Source organism: Schistocerca serialis, chromosome 3 (assembly GCF_023864345.2).
Source record: "Schistocerca serialis cubense isolate TAMUIC-IGC-003099 chromosome 3, iqSchSeri2.2, whole genome shotgun sequence".
Lineage (NCBI taxonomy): Eukaryota > Metazoa > Arthropoda > Insecta > Orthoptera > Acrididae > Schistocerca > Schistocerca serialis.
Window position 1 is genome coordinate 991,243,463 of NC_064640.1, and position 13,105 is coordinate 991,256,567.

The window sequence follows — 13,105 nt, forward strand, 5'->3', positions numbered from 1 at the left end:
AGAAAAGTACTGCCACTGTTCAAAAATGTTCAAATGTGTGTGAAATCTTATGGGACTTAACTGCTAAGGTCATCAGTCCCTAAGCTTACACACTGCTTAACCTAAATTATCCTAAGAACAACACACACACACATGCCCGAGGGAGGACTCGAGCCTCCGCCGCGACCAGCCGCACAGTCCATGACTGCAGCGCCTGAGACCGCTCGGCTAATCCCGCGCGGCACTGGCACTGTCCTAAGTGATCCAAAGTCTCCGATATGTTTGGAATGGGGTATGCGCCCGTTACTGTCTTATTATTGAAGTATCAGTAGTCACAACAGAACCTGTATTTCTTAGTTCCATCTGTAGATTTTTTAGCCACAACAACAATGCCCGCTCCCCAGCAACTATTACTATGCTCTATAATACCGTCCGCATGCTGCTGATCAATGAAATCCTCCACAATCGGCTGGAAATACCTCGGTATTCTGTATGGTTTCCGGTAAACAGGTGCTTCATTCCCTGTTGGTATCCTATGTTGAACTAATGGAGTTGCTGGTAACGACCCTTGTGGAAAAAACAAATCCTTAAATTCCCTCAACAATTCTTCCATACACTCTCTTTCGCCTCCTTTCAAATACTTAATTTTGTCACGCAATGCAGTTCTATCGGCAGTCAGTGGTTGATCGCTTCGACTACCTCTCGAACACCAGTCTTCGTCATCTGGCACATCCTGATTTGCTACTAAAACTCCTTTCCTCAAATTCGCGTCTACAGCGCTAAAATTATCCACGTTCACGGGAACTACTCGTCCGGCATTCCCCTACTGTATGAGTACAACACTACGTTTCAGAAAACAACCCAGTGAACCCAAAACTTCATAATTCTCCAGTGGTTCAATAACACATACTGTACCCACAGGTAGATTCGACTCCACACTTGCCCAAAACGACTTCCCGGTGCCACTAGACACACACTCATGCGAATTAAGCCTTAATGCTAATGTACGCTGTTCAATTGGTTTGTTCATTACGTTGAACACCCCTCGCGACAGCTCTGCATTGACAACAGTTTCCCCTAACGGAAATAACATTCCACCAAGTTCCACAGTTCGTTGTCCAAGGTCAATTTTGGCATGATGTTGATGCAAGAACCCTACTCCTAGGATCATGTCGTAGTCCTCGCTTACCCATGGTACCACCTCCATGCATGCATTAAATCGGACTTTCTCTATTCTGAAGTCAACTGCTACTAACCCCAAAGGTGTGACCTCCTTATCCCCCACTCCACGCAACCTATAACGTGGTGGGTCTAACTTCCTTCGTCCCATTATATTCTTAGTAGTCACTGACATTTTCGCCCCTGTGTCCAACAAAATCTTAAACTTTTTTAGTTCCTACGTTTCCTACCACTGAACATTCCACCTCTGCATACGTATTCGTAGCATTGAAATTAAACGGGAGCTCCCTTAGGTGGATCTTGCGCCCCCTCTGCCATTTAACGCTTGTCCACCTCTCCTATCTCCACTTCTCCATCCTCCTCGCTGGTGATTTCCACCCCTTCCTCTATTCCTTGGTGACTGGGTACATTGCCTCTGCACATTTCCCACACGACCACACTTATAACATTTTATATCCACTGTAAACACTGTTTGCCTCTCGTGTGCCCCTGTTGCCACGTCTATTTCCTCACATTGAATTGCCAGCTGAATGGCAGAATACAAATCTTTCGGATTCCCTTCACGCACTTTCCATGACATATGCGCCGATAACCCTCTCAAAAATACATCAAGTGCCCTTTGCTCGGCCTCCCGCATCAAAACACTATTCGCTTAATCGGTCTTACCAAACTCGTAAGTACACTCATTAATTTCTCTTATTCTGTCTGCAAATTTCTCTACTGTCTCATCCTGTCTCTTCATCATTGTACTTAACCTCTCTCTAAAGTACCGAGCGCTATTCTGTTTCTTGTACCTTTGTAAAAGCCCTTCCTTAACTGCTTAAACTGTCCTGCCTTCCTTAAGGCCTCAGAACACCTTACATATGTTTTCGCTTCACCCATTAATCTAATCTTGGCTATAGGTAACAACTGCTTATCAGGCCAACCATTCATCACCGGTGAAGTCTCCAATTCCTCCACATTTGAACGCACATCCTCCGACGCTTTGCCAGAAAACTGAATAATCAGACTCGCAGCAGTTTGATCAATCTACTGTACCCTAGGCAACAATGACTGATCAGATGCAGTTTCCCACTCACTTCTAGATGCTAATTCACTTCTCAACTGCATATTGTCTGCTATCAATTGTGCTACCTTTTCCACCAAAATCCGCACCACTTCTGGTTCCAACACACTTTGCGTCCTTGACTCTGCCATTGTGTTGCTTTCGTTCCCAGTTAGTCCCGAAACAAAACATTTAAGTACAAGAACAACCTGACTTCCTACAGCTCTGTATCATGATACTGAGTATCATCATAAACCAATACAAAAGTAATTAAATGCCACAAAAAAATAATAAATCTTATTGCCTCAAATACACTAACACTTACTCTCACAACAAAAAACACTATGCCTATGCAAAACATCAACAATGTGGCTTTTGACACTTCATACTCATACACAAACAAAAAAGAAAGAAAATGTCCAACACTTTGTCAGCACTCACCACATCTTGTGACTGTAATGCAGGCGGTGGGCTCAAACGTCATACTGAACATACTGGACAGACGACGTCTGCTATTCTGACACCAAATGTTGTGGCAGCTTCTGCCACCGAATGTAGCAGGATGACCAAATGTAGCAGGAAGACACCAAATGTAATGGGTGGGTGGCAGGAGGTGCCGTATTAAAACTCAGGAGAACTTTCCAAATGACTTATTTTTTTCCACTACAGTGCTCTGTTCACCTCAGTCTACATCACAGGGCCCCCCAATGCTGAGGAAGCACCCCAGCCGCCTGTGCAACGCAATGCTGTGTGATGCCGGCTTTGGCATGATGTTAGGATGGCGCGCCAGCAACCGGCTCAGTGGCCATCATTCCTGTTGACTCCGCGCTGCTCCACCAGGAGCTGTAGGCCGAACCCACTGCTGCTACTTCCTTGCTGGCGCAGCTGAGAATGTGGTGGCAACGACCGCCCGCGATCCGGCATCCGAATCTACGGCCCTCGCCTAGGAAGTCTCTGACGTGTGTTGGGAGCCGAGACGACTGCCTGCGGTAGCGAGCCAAAGAGTGGCCCGCCACTTGCTGGCTGCAGACCCCGCATCGGCCTCAGAGGGTCGAACCAACGACCTGCCGTGGAGTGGGACGCTGTCACCCCATCTGTTGCTGCGTGTAGCCCAGCGGTGTGACACACCTCCCCGTCCAGGAGAGCTGCCACACTTGAATGAATATCGTTAGAAAACGGCACATATTTATACTTGGTTGTGCATCTCTGTTTTGCCAAGTGCGCCGCTTTGCGTCGTGTATTCATAACATGCTAGGTTGGCCAGTGGGCCTCTTCTGCCTGTGACTTGCGCCATGGAAACTGCTGTGTAAGCCCTCTCTGGCAGTTCCATGCCCCTGTGGCCTCTATTTGCCTTCGCAACGGCTGGTATGCGTAACCTACTGCAATCCGGCCCACACCTGGATGTAACTCATGCTCCGAATATCGCACAAAACTATCTTTCCCTCTCCTAAATGGTGGTGCTGCTACATTGCTCTTTCGGCAGAGGTGCCACATGTCAGTATCTATCCCACTTTACAGAGCAGACAAGCTTCAAAAACCCCGTTCTCTGAAAAGTTGTGGGTCCAACCGTTCAGCAGCTAATGGTAGTTTCACTCCCCTTCTTCCTCTATCCATAGATGCTTACGCCAGTAGCATGTGAACATTTGACCAGCTTCGCAGTTTTGGAGATACTCGTTCACAGGCTCTGTGTAATAATAATTTGCACTTTGTCAGAGTCGATTATCTCAATGCATTTCCCAATTTGCAGCCCATATCTTCTCTAGGGTGATCCCCTGTCAGGGTCTGCTCCTGTTACATACTTTTGTCACTGTGTCATAAGCCTGCAAACCCATCAGGGGGCATCCAGTGACGTGGTGGGCAGTTGTCATAATGTTTTGGCTTATCACTTCACAGACACAGAAATGATTACAATTTCAGAAAAATTGAATGGTTTATCGAAGAGCAAGAGCTTCACAAATTGAGCAAATCAAAATGCGTTGGTACACTTCTAACCCTTATATGAGCAGTTACTTGGCTTGGCATTGATTGATTTGTTGGATGTCCTCCTGAGATATAGTGCCAAATTCTGTCCAACTGTCGCGTTAGATCGTCAAAATCCCAAGCTAGTTGGAGGGCCCTGCCCGCACTGCTAAAAAAGTTGAGGAGAGATCCAGCGACGTTGCTAGCCAAAGCAGGTTTTGGCAAACACCAAGACCAGCAACAGAAACTCTCGCCGTGTAAAGGCAGGCACTATCCTGCTGAAATGTAAGCCCAGGATGGCTTGACATGAAGGACAACAAAACGGGATGTAGAATATCGTATATATGCTGTTTTGGTGTATGTATGCTGCGGATGACAACCAAGAAGATCCTGCTATGAAATGAAATAGCAGCTCAGGCCGTCACTCGCGGTTGTGGGGCCATGTGGTGGCTAATAGGATGGGGTCCCATCGCTGTCTGCGGCGTCTTGAGACACATCTTCGCTGGTTATCGGGGCTCAGTTCAAAGAGGGACTCATCACTGAAGGCAATTCTACTCTAGTCAATGAGATTCCACGTCGAAGGTGCTCGACATCACTGCAAACAGGCTTGTTGGCGTACAGAGGTCAATGGTTGTCAGTGCAAGTGGCCCTGTAAGCTAAGCCCTCTTGCTGTGAGCTACCTATTCATGGTCCTAGCGGTCACTGAAGCACCAATTGCACGTTGGATTGCTGATAATGATGAATCCAAGGCTGTGAGTGCGTCTCTGCCGATTGTTCGGTTCCTGTGATCTGTCGTCTCTTTAGGTTGACCGTTTCCTTCTTGATGCTGTGTTCAGCCATGGTTCACCCATTCCTGCCAACACTGTCGAATAGTGACATGTCTGCTATTCGAATGTCGAGTGATTCTCTGAGATATCCAACTGACTTCTTTGAGCCGAACTACATATCTTCTCTCAAATGCTGACATCTGCGTGTATAGTTTATGTACCTGTCTGTGAGGCATAGTTATTGTCCAGCTGAGCTCACTGAATGAAATTCGTAAAGCCTTTATGCCAAACTAGAGTTGCGCAATGCCAAAACTATAGTTCGGAAGTTTTGGTGCACTACATAAATGATATAGTAAATGGTAGGATTGCCGTTACTATTCGTAGACCTGGTAGGCAAAGTAACATAAATGTAAGTGTAAGAGAGAAAATGGGAGCTTACGACTTCTCTTTGTGTTTTTGTTTGTCTGGGTGTTTGTTTAGTACCTTGCCGGCTGCACAGTGAAATAGCACTGCTGTGTCACACAGTTTTGCGTATTCCGTGGATGCCTATATGTGTATCAATTTGTGACCAGTTTGCATAACTACTTCATGGTGTGCTATTTTTATGTCTTAGAGTGCAGTTACAAGATTTTGACGTATAGTTTTATATTAGGCAGTGATATCTACGTAATGTACACATCAGAAAACGGGTAGTCAGCGATACTACTCAATATTACATTTTACACTACCGTATGTGATCAGAAGCATGCAGACACTTTCAAAAACATGCGTTTTTCATATTAGGTGCATTGTGCTGCCACCTACTGCCAGTACTCCGTATCAGCGACCTCAGTAGTCATTAGACATCGTGAGAGACCGAGCGAGGTGGCGCAGTGGTTAGCACACTGGACTCGGATTCGGGAGGACGACGGTTCAATCCCGTCTCCAGCCATCCTGATTTAGGTTTTCCGTGATTTCCCTAAATCGTTTCAGGCAAATGCCGGGATGGTTCCTTTGAAAGGGCACGGCCGATTTCCTTCCCCATCCTTCCCTAACCCGAGCTTGCGCTCCGTCTCTAATGACCTCGTTGTCGAAGGGACGTTAAACAACACTAACCTAACCCTAACATCGTGAGAGAGCAGAATGGGGCGCTCTGCGGAACTCACGGACTTCGAATGTGGTCAGGTGACTGGGTGTCACTTGTGTCATACTTCTGTACGCGAGATTTTCACACTCCTAAACATCCCTAGGTTCACTGTCTCCGATGTGATAGTGAAGTGGAAACCTGAAGGGACACGTACAGCACAAAAACGTAAAGGCCGACCACGTGTGTTGAGTGACAGAGACCGCCAACAGCTGAAGAGGTTCAAATGGCTCTGAGCACTATTGGACTTAACTTCTGAGGTCATCAGTCCCAGCTGAAGAGGGTCGTAATGTGTAAGAGGGAGACATCTATCCAGTCCATCACACAGGAATTCCAAACTGCTTCAGGATCCACTGCAAGTACTATGACAGGCGGGAGGTGAGAAAACTTGGATTTCATGATCGAGCGACTGCTCATGAACCACACATCACGCCGGTAAATTCCAAACGACGCCTCGCTTGGTGTAAGGAGCGTAAACGTGGGACGACTGAACAGTGGAAAAACGTTGTGTGGAGTGACGAATCATGGTACCCGTGTGGCGATCCGATGGCAGGGTGAGGGTACGGCGAGCCGGCCGCCGTGACCGAGCGGTTCTAGGCGCTTCAGTGCGGAACCGCGCTGCTGCTACGGTTGCAGGTTCGAATCCTCCCTCGGGAATGGATGTGTGTGATGTCCTTAGGTTAGTTAGGTTTAAGTAGTTCTCAGTCTAGTGTATGATGACCTCAGATGTTGAGTCCCACAGTGCTTGGAGCCATTTGAACCATTTGAGCGTACGGCGAATGCCCAGTGAACGTCATCTGCCAGCGTGTGTAGTGCCAACAGTAAAATTTGGAGGCTGTGGTGTTATGGTGTGGTCGTATTTTTCATGGTGGGGGCTTGCACCCCTTGTTGTTTCGCGTGACACTATCACAGCACAGACCTACATTGATGTTTTAAGCACCATGCTTTCCACTGTGGAAGAGCAGTTCGGGGATGGCGATTCTATCTTTAAACGCGATCGAGCACTTGTTCATAAAGCACGGCCTGTGGCGGAGTGGTTACACGACAATAACATCCGTGTAATGGACTGGCCTGCACAGAGTCCTGACCTGAATCCTATGGAACACATTTGGGATGTTCTGGAACGTCGACTGCGTGCCAGGCCTCACAGACCGACATCAATACCTCTCCTCAGTGCAGCACTCCGTGTAGAATGGGCTGCCATTCCCCAAGAAACCTTCCAGCATCTGATTGAACGTATGCCTGGGAGAGTGGAAGCTGTCATCAAGGCTAAGGGTGGGCCAACACCATATTGAATTCCAGAATTACCAATGGAGGGCGCCACGAACTTGCAAGTCATTTTCAGCCAGTATATGTGCAGTACTGCATTTTGAGTGGATTGTATATATCAGACATCTAAAAGTGTTCACTTAGAATACATTAGAATACATGTTCAAAACAATCGAGAAAAGTTTTATTTCCAAGATCTGTTGATGTGTACTGAATACAGATTTACAGTTCTCGCAGATGTATGTGTGCGTTGTCTGAATCTGGTGAAGAATCAGCTACCTGTTTGCCCCACATAGAAACTTTCGCATTCACCAAAACTTGATGTTATAAATCCCTGATGGTGTAAGTGGTTTTGTTTTGTGGGTTTACCGAAGAGTTGTGTACACTAAAACAAATATCAACAAATAACACCTACAATGCTGATGTAGTAAACATAATGAATACTAAAAATACATAAAAGAACACAAATAAAGATAAAAAATAACACTAACAACAGAACAAGAAGAAACGGTATACATTGCTTTACCTTATTCTGATGCTATATCAGACAGAATAACTGATAATTTTCATAAAACAACTGTACGAATACAGTTACACACGAACAATAAAACTAATGTACGAATATGGTTACACACGAACAACAAAATAGCGACACTAGTCAAGCACACAGCCCACAAAAAAAAAAAGCAACTCTGCCATCTAGTGGTGAACATGACGTCCTGTAATCGGCGCAACATACGGTACTTATGTTTATGTTTGTACATAATACTTTTATATTTGATATGCCGATGTGTAGTGATCTTCATAGGACTGTGAAGTGCACATGCAGTGCGAAGCAACTTGCTACGTTGTTGGGCAATATGTTGTAAAAATTTCAAAGCACAAGGTACGATGATGACAGCATAGCTCTATTGAAACCGATCATCCAATAAAATGCTTTTTTAGCGATCTTGGCTTGTGAAGTTTTCTTCAGTTACCATACAATGCAGACCGTCTCTAGACTGACAGCGTCAGGAGTGTATAAAGAAAGAAATAAACGCTTTACAAGACTTTGACACACAAAAAACCTCGGCTACATACAACCATCAAACAATTTTCATATATTACCGTGAGTTTTATAAAGAAAATAAAGTATGGCACCTTGTACAAAACATTCTATTGTGATATTATTTGCTGTATTAGTACTGCCATTAGTAACGTCGTTTAGTGAAAAACCGAGTTCTTGAGTGAAAATGTCACTTGTTTGAGTGACTTTACTAAGAAGTTATGTGGACGTGTCAGTGGTGAATGATGCTGAGGAGTGCTGCGATAACGAATGAAGGTCGGGACACACACGTCCGGGCCGTGTCAGGGCCGAGCGTCGGACGAGTGACGGCCGTACTCCGGTCCGTTCCTTCAGGGGCCACACATGACCGGGGCACGTCCGTGTCTCTGTTGTTCCTTGTAGTGACTCGGACGCGGTGAACTGTGTTTCTGTTTGTGAAAGCTGTAAAACATGTTCACTAATTTTCGTAATAGTGAATTAGGACTTATAGCACTTGCTTTAGACGAAGAGGAAAACGAACGAAGGCAAACAAGAAGAAGAAAATTATGGATCCACAGTGCCTGGAAAACAAGACCAGTACAGGGAGAGTTTCGAACACTATTTTCTCATCTCGTAGATGATGAGACTAAGTTTTATGAATATTTTAGGATGACGCAGTACACCTTCTGTGAACTTTTAAAGAAACTAGAACCAAGGCTGAGAAAAAATGACACGTTCTGGAGAGTATCAGTTTCACCCAAAGAACGACTGGCTGTTTTTTTACGGTAGGTTAAAGAAAAGTACACAGAACACAAATAAATAAGAAGTTTTAAGGACAGCATTTTTATTTTATTACTTTAGTAATTGAAAGATAAATACATAAGTTAGTAAATAATACAGTTAAATTTCTACTACACTAAGAAAAACAAATGAGGACTATTCAGTGAATTAGTTTCTGAAGCTGATGAGGATGCAGGGGAACTTGGAGGATGATGGCTTTGGTTATTTATATACGAATTGTGCGAATCCCTTTGCAGGTCCAAAAGCTGCTGTGTAGGTTCTGTTGACTCGTTTCCCACAGGTGAAGGATATGGTGTTGAAACAGATTTTGCTGAGGAATTGGAGGATGATGGAGTGAATTGATGGACTGATACGTCATTCATGAGTTGCTTCAGTTCAAAGTCTTGTACATTTGAAAAAATCCTACTTTTAGCTTGATGAAACAGTAGTGGATGCAATGATTTTAGGGCTGGTGCTATACCAGCCAAAAAAGCATCAACTGGGTTTTGTATATCTCTCTGTTTTTCAGCTTTTTTTCTGCCAAAATGTAAGCCATGAGCTGGCTTGATGCAGATTCTTGTGGTTTAACCTCACGCTGAAATTTTCGTTTCAGTGGTGGTTTCATAAACGTGTTCTTCTTTGAAGTGACGGACGAATGAGCTGAGGGCGTCTGGGAATGCCGAGTGCGCTCTATCAAATTCTCTGTTTCACTATCCTGGGTTTTAATGATCCATTCTTCATCTGCAATGTCTTCTTGTGTAGACACTTTTTCGTTTTCAACAATCGACTGCTCCTCTTGGGAATCTGTATTTGATTCTTGTTTATGCTCATTATTGTCTTGCGTGTAAGGAACATTGGAAACTGTTTCTCGTTCTACCATGTAAGGTAGCAGGAACGTTAAGAGATCTTCATACTTGTATTTATGTTGATGAACAGCAGCTTGTCCTGAAACAGTTTTCCTTTTCTGCAAGGTCTTCCTTAGTTGGTCACGAACAGATGCCCATTTTTTTTTTTTTGCATTCCTCTATTCCACCTGTAGCAAAAATATTTTAAATCGCGTATTTATATTACAATGTTTAAAATGCTGCAAATATTTTATAGATTATACAGTATTTCTCATCTTATACATTCAATTTTTTTCAGGTTCCTTGCTACAGGAGATTCCTTTAAAACTATTTCCTTCAGCTACAGGTTGGGAAAATCCACAGTTGCAGCTATCGTCCATGACACCTCTAGAACAGTTATCGATTTATTGTTAGAAGAGGTGATGCCTGTGCCGAATGAAGAAAAATGGAATGCTATAGCTGAGGAGTTTTGGACAAAATGGCAGTTTCCAAACTGCATTGGATCTTTAGATGGAAAGCACGTAACAATACAGGCTCCAAACAACTCAGGAAGTCTCTATTGGAATTACAAAAAAACATATTCCATCTGGTTGACCCATGTTATAATTTTATTGCAATAGACGTGGGAGCGTACGGAAAAAACTCGGATGGAGGCATTCTAGTAAATTCAAATCTTGGAAAGTCATTGGAAAACAATACGCTTAGCGTCCCAAAGAGTAAAACTTTACCCGGAACTGATGTTGAACTTCCAATGGTAATTGTAGGCGATGAAGCTTTCCCTCTCAAAACATACTTGATGCGACCATATCCTGGCAGGAACTTAACAAATGGCAAGGCTATATTTAATTATCGTTTGAGTCGGGCAAGAAGAATATCCGAAAATGCATTCGGTATATTGCAACAGAAATTTCGAATATTTAGAAGAATCCTTCAGGGAGATCCTAATAACCTTACAATGATTGTGACGGCTGCGTGTGTACTGTACAACTTTATTCGAAAAATGGAAGGTTATAGGGTGCCCGAACAGAGGATGGATCAAACGGAAACTGCTGAGGGATCCGGAAGTTCATCAAATCTTCGAAACCTACCTCGAATTCGTGGGAGATCAACAGATGCTGCATTTGCTGTACGAGAACAACTCAAAAAATTCCTGAACTCTCCACAAGGGACTGTGGAATGGCAAGAACATGTCGCCTTGGCGATATAACGATGACATAAACCAAACATCTGTTTGTAAAATAAAAAGTAAATAAATATCTTTCGGGTATTAAAACTTGTATAGTTTTTATCTTACCTTTGGCTTGTAGATCTGTTGCAATTGTCTTCCAAACTCTGTCTTTGTACTCGATATTCCTGTAATTTTCACTTCCCTGATCGTAAAGAACAGGAAACTTACGAACTTCCTCTATTAGTCGTTCCACATCCATGTTTTGTACACAGAACAGTTTTGCGCAGTTGCACAGCTCACAAGACAACCCCACCGTCAGGCCGTGTCCGTCACGTGAAAATTTAAACACGGCGAATCCCGCCCGGCCCGGCCCAGGCCCGTTGACGTTCCCCGTGCACGGCCCGGTCAAGTGGGGCCCGCTGCATTTGTTTTAATGTTGTATTTCGTAGTCCGGGTGACGGCCGATACTCGGACGTGTCTCGGCACGGACACGGTCCTGACATGTGTGTCCCGACCTTGACTTCTATTACAATCGACAGCTACGAACGGCAACCGCCTTGACGCTGTTGGTTTAACACTTTCATCTTTGCGACCTTTCGGAAAACTCCAATCTGGGTCTGCGTAGCGAGATTGGTGCAAAATCTTTTCAGTCATAACTATGGTTTCGAAGAACATGCCTCTTTCATCCTTTGTGGTGGTGATTTCGGCAGCTCTTCCAGACAGTTTTTGAAGTGGGGTCTGTCTTCTTTCTTCTCATTTAAATATTTGAGGAGCGCATCATTTTCCTTCCTCTTTTGGTCGGAGGACTTTGGCATGTGGCTAAAGGTGGTGTCCGACGTGTGCTGAGATTCCGGGAAAGTGGTACGTTTTCAGTTGTTTCTGCACAGTTACCGTCAGTGTACCTGTAGAGGCGATTATTGGATTGCGCTGACACGTTTATTTTCCATGTTTTTAGTGCGCGGTGTAACACCTGAAAAAGTATTCCTTTTATCTCCCATAAATTTTAGAAACCTCAGCTTGTCCCAGTAGCTGGTTAATTTCTGCAGCAAATCCTGTGATACCCAGTTTTTCTTTTCTCTGCCTTCAGTAGTGATCACGGATACTCTTCCAAAACAAAAGTTAATATTGTAAATAACATATTAAATTTATAACTGATAAGATAACATTTCTAATCACATAAAATATGATTTTTATATTTTATCATCACATAGTGAAGTCATTGGCCCTAATATGAAATGTACGTACAGTCGCTTTACTTGCTAGATAATAAAATTGTACATGAGATTAGTAGTTTATATAAACAAATGATTAAGTAAGTAGTGGAATAAATAAATACGACTTATTCAGAAGAAAAAATATGCTTTGGAAAGGTACCTATATGGTTTTTAATGTAGAGAACTATATTAAAGCTAATAAATATAATAAACCTATAGAAGCATTACTAAATGTTAACTTTTGATCATCTCTTATGGCATCTATATGTGATAAAATACTCTTTCCACGAAGTATTTATACAAAAGATAACTAATGCAAATAAATTTCGTTTCAGGTTCCTTGCCATAAGAGAATCGTATCGGTCATTGGTGTTTGCTTACCGCATCTTTCCCCCAACTACACGCACGTTTGTGCCACAAGTACTGACAGCTCTCGAAAAACGCTTGTGCCGGTATTTCTACCACTCCATGACCAAACACCCTGTGAAAGAAACAGTAAAAAGTTTTGGGAAGTTTTTTCTTCAACTATAGAGATGGTTTTCGATAGTGCTTTTTGCTAAGTTTGATGCCATTTGCAAATTTTTGGTTCTTGATGTTGATTTGTATGGTAATGAAGGTGATCCTGCAATATTTAAAGTTGAAAATGGAACTTTGGTGCAAAATGAAACTATGGTTCCTTCCAAAAAACATTCCACAGGGTTAATATCTTGCTACCACATGTGTATAGGTGATGAAACCTTTCAGCTGAACAAA

General features: G+C 43.5%; 1 long non-coding RNA gene across 1 annotated transcript; it reads left to right on the plus strand.

The window, feature by feature from the left end:
* The first annotated feature begins 8,981 nt into the window (after positions 1-8,981).
* On the plus strand, positions 8,982-11,246 carry LOC126469637 (uncharacterized). Its single transcript, XR_007586034.1, has 2 exons — positions 8,982-9,130; positions 10,269-11,246. It is a non-coding gene; the product is annotated as an uncharacterized LOC126469637 (long non-coding RNA).
* Positions 11,247-13,105: the final 1,859 nt, after the last annotated feature.